Below are 4,829 nucleotides of genomic sequence, written 5' to 3' on the forward strand. Positions count from 1 at the left end.
CAAATTTGGGACCAAAAATTATTCAGACCGAGTCTGGGAAAAAAAATGCATGAAGCGCTGGTTGACAGCATGCCCAGGAGACTACAGGCTGTCATTAAGGCTAAGGGTCACCCGACAAAGTATTGATAGCTGTATGAATAATTTTTGGTTGATTGTAATCCATTACATACCTTTCTATCAAAGTTATCTGACATTATCAAGCTAAATTTGTTCTGAGACAGTTTAACTCTGAGTTCTTGTCATATTTTATTACCATTTTCTAAACTATAGCGAATAAACTGTGATAATGTGAGAAATTTTGAAGGTGTCTGAATAAATTTTGGTTTGACTGTATCTATTTGATAAATGAAGTTAACCAACTAACATTATACATACTCTTTTGGTTTCTGTACCCAATATTTAAAAAATGTACAAATGCAATGAAAATATTGGTATCGGTACTCGGTATCGGCAAGTACCAAAAATAAAAGTATCGGTATCAGTCGAGTACTGGAAAAAGTGGTATCGGTGCATCCCTAATAAACATAATTGTTGTTTTTTTTTCACTTAAGCAACTGGATGGGACAAATTTTACCTGCTTCTACTCACATCATATAACCTCATCAGCAGAAAGAAACTGCAAATGGATTGCAGCGAAATACACATAATGATAGACAGAAAGGCATCATAGATGATTGTGAAGATATTTTACAGGAATTTGGTCATTATTACACCTATTTTCTCTTTCTATTTTTTTCTAGTATTTTTCTACTTGAATGTATTTATTCAAGTTCAGTGTCAATTATCATTTATTATTGTTTTCAGCTAAGAACTGTTGTTAGAGCACTGTAATTTTTGTTACAATTTCAAGTCAATAAAAAAATTAAAGTACTTACTACACAACATGTTGTCAAGCAGGGGCGGATCTAGAAAATAATTTTTAGGGTGGCAAAGGGGTGGCATGGGGTCTATGAGGGGTGGCAACACCAAAGCAAGCCCCCATGCATAGTTTTTGGGGATTTATGGTCTGACATTTACAGTTGTGTTCACAAATATTGTATTAACATTAAGTAATCATCTATACTGTTTAAAATGAAAACGAAATAACAACATTTCAATATCCATCATGGCACCAAGTCAATACACAACATAAAAAACTTCAACAGGTTATAAATGTTTCTGAGCTTGTATCACTAAAGAAGACATGTGGTTCTATTAAAATTACATATAGGCTACTTAGATGGTATAATCACGTTTAGTGCAAGTTTAAGAGCAACAAAAACTTTTGAATTTTCTGACATTAGAAAGAAATACAATAATCTCAAAGCACTGAAACTGGATCAGTTTTGAAAACAATGTTTGATTTTCTGTTATTAACAGAGGTGGGAATGTCTGTAATACATAGGCTACTTAGATTGTATAATCCTGTTTAGTGCAAGTTTAAGAGCAACAAAAACTTTTGAATTTCCTAACATTAGAAAGAAATACAATAATATCAAAGCATTGAAACTGGATCAGTTTTGAAAACAGTGTTTGATTTTCTGTAATGAACTGAGGTGGGAATATCTGTAATCACCCAGAACACACTATCAAACATATACTCTAGCACCGCCCCAGCAACTGCATAGCAAGAGCCTAGCAACCACCCAGAATATCCTAGCAACCAACTAGCAACACTTTAGCAAACATCTGGAACATCTAACTGACCAAACCATTTACGTTTTTTAGATTTTAAGACAAGCCGAAGCCAGCATAAATTTGTCTTTTAAACTTTTCAATCTAGTTATTACAGTTTTTCTTACAGGTTTTTTTAGAAGTGTGTGATGTGTTTTGCAAAAAGTTTTGCAAAAAAATTGGTGTGTGGTTCTGGTGTTTGAGTGTCAGGTTTCAGAAATTGTGTGACAAATAAAGATTTTGTGTGTAAGCAGTTGAAAAAGACTGTAAATGCTTATACAATTCAAATACACAGATGACTTTCCTGCCCAGTAAACACTGTAACAAAAACTCTTACTAGGATTCAGGAATTATTTTTGCAGCTCAATGTCTATTACAGTATACATAAATTAAATTACAGACACAGATGTATAATTCAGCAATGAACTTTTGGGGAAAATAATTTTAATTTTACTACTGTAAAGTATTCTTGCAGTAGATGAAAAGCACTAGAAAAATTCAAATACCAAAGAATTGTATGAACTTGGCATGCACCACAATACAGTACAGTAAAAAATAAAATTAAAAAAAGTAAATTTAGCATCCTCTGCACATTCTGCCAAATTTCATTACAGTATACAGTACTATAGCAGTTTCTTGGTCTCCTGTCAAGACTAGCTATATCTCTAGGCAGTCATTTCTCAGTTCTGCAAAAATGCAGTAAACATAAAAAATTGTTACAAATAAAATTTGACAGTCACGCTTGAAGGTGTACAACATGTGCTACAGTTTATTGTACATATAGAATAGTGAAATTTCCATTATCTAATGCACTGGTACTGAACTGTACTTATACTGTATGTGTAAGTATAAAACCCCTCTAGATGATTGGCTCAGCTCTCTCCTCTCTCCGTTGTTAGCATGCAGAGATTCTGATTGGTGTGTTATTTGCTACCTAATGTTTAACTTACTCATTGTTAAACTTTTTGAGAAAGGTGTCTTTGTTTTGAAAACTGAATTAATGGTTTGGGAAAAAAGTGCCAACTAAAATCAGTTATATTAACAATCAAGAAAACTGCAATAAGACTAGATACTTACCTAACTCTGCTATTAGTTTCCGTGATCGGCATCTTCTTATTGATTTCATGTTTTTGTTACGGCTTATATCCATGATGAAAGTGGAACGAGCGGTCGGAGAATCAGATCACCAAACAATTACACGATGAATCTCAGACATATCCGGACGGGATTAGATTTCTCAAAGGACTTCTGAGTTACCTGAAAAGTAGTAATTATCTGATTCACTAACAAATGTAAAAACTATTTGTTAGTGAACTGGAGCCTTGTCCAAATACCCACACTTGCGGTCTTTGCACTTGACCACTTGAACACTTATATGACGTATTTCCTGTATTTGGCCCAAGTGTTCAAGTGAGCATGAAGACCACAAGTGTGTGTCGAACTTTTCATTACCTGATGGGACACACTTGTAGTGTTGTAAAAATGCAAGTGTTTACATATAGCTTTATTTTAATTTTAAATACTTTACATTTTAAAATCAACTTCTAAATGTCTGTTCAGTAGTAATATGACGATTTTAATTTGTGGTGCTTCTAATTAAGTGATAACAAGCAGTTGCAAATGTTGTACAAAATAAATATCACCACTACTCATCTTTGCACCAATAATACGTAAAAACACTGTTTTTCTACCAAATTATATGTAATATCTAATTATTATATTAGTGGCCAAGACCGCAAGTGTGGGTATTTGGACAAGGGGAGTGCCGCGCTTTGTGGTTTTGACTTAAAAAGATCCGGTTCATAAGAGTCATTTGTTAATGAAGCCGACTATACTGGCACAGTGGCGCGCTGCGTGCGCGTGCAACCATCGTGCACAGTTTAAAAGATGTGTTTTTGCCATTATTTTGCGTTACTCTGTAACTCGACATGAAATACTGCTTACATTTATATTTTATTCTGTGATAATTCTGGGGTGGCACAGTTTTTTCTTAGGGTGGCAGTTGCCACCCCGGTAGATCCACCCCTGCATATAACGAACAAATCAAACAAACGTAAACGGGCAAAGGCGGGGCCCCCTACAAGGCGGGGCCCATGGGCTGCAGCAGTGCCGCGCTTTGTGGTTTTGACTTAAAAAGATCCGGTTCATAAGAGTCATTTGTTAATGAAGCCGACTATACTGGCACAGTGGCGCGCTGCGTGCGCGTGCAACCATCGTGCACAGTTTAAAAGATGTGTTTTTGCCATTATTTTGCGTTACTCTGTAACTCGACATGAAATACTGCTTACATTTATATTTTATTCTGTGATAATTCTGGGGTGGCACAGCTTTTTCTTAGGGTGGCAGTTGCCACCCCAGTAGATCCGCCCCTGCTGTCAAGTGTTTTCATGTAAAGGCTATGAGATATTATAAGTCAAAGCAAATAGAAGGGTAAAAAGACAATATTAATACATAATATATTTTAATAATAATATTAAAATAAACTATTTTTTTTATCATATATAGCACCAAAGCATGGTTCTATTTACAGGTTCTGCTGTTGCTACAAGCCAAAGAACCCTGATCTGATACTGTTTAGAATGAAATTCTCAGTGCTTGGTTTACACGCATTACCGCGGGAAGTAGGGGTGCTGAGGGTACTGCAGCACTCCCTGGAGTGTAGCCCACAAAAAAATGGGGGTGCTGGGGGTGCGGTGTTAAAAATAAATGAATGAACAATATGTAATAAAAAATAAATAACATTAATTTTACTAATTTGTATATTCATTAAAATTAATTGAAAAAAAAAGTAGCCTAAGCAATGACAAGAAGCAACGGTTAAATATGAGTTAAGTTGAATCAAATTGACTGTGAAAGTCATTTCAACTGATTAAACTGACTTAAAGATAATTTGTTGCCATGATTTTTGGATTATATTATAACCTGTAACATGTCTCTGCCGTACCCAAATTAAGAATTAACAACAACTTCTACAGACAGCAGAGAAAGAGAGCGTCTACCTCAGCAGCAACAAATCTCGCATTCTCACATCTGTAGCGCTTATTTTGATCTTTAGGTCTAGGTCTTTCCTATTCTTGAAACAAAATTAATTCTTAAGGTTGATTCAATATTTCTCGTAATGAAAAACACACACAACATCAACAATGCTACAATGACAAAGTCGCTTATATTAAACA

Source organism: Sinocyclocheilus anshuiensis, unplaced genomic scaffold (assembly GCF_001515605.1).
Source record: "Sinocyclocheilus anshuiensis isolate Anshui unplaced genomic scaffold, SAMN03320099.WGS_v1.1 scaffold556, whole genome shotgun sequence".
Classification (NCBI taxonomy): Eukaryota; Metazoa; Chordata; class Actinopteri; order Cypriniformes; family Cyprinidae; genus Sinocyclocheilus; species Sinocyclocheilus anshuiensis.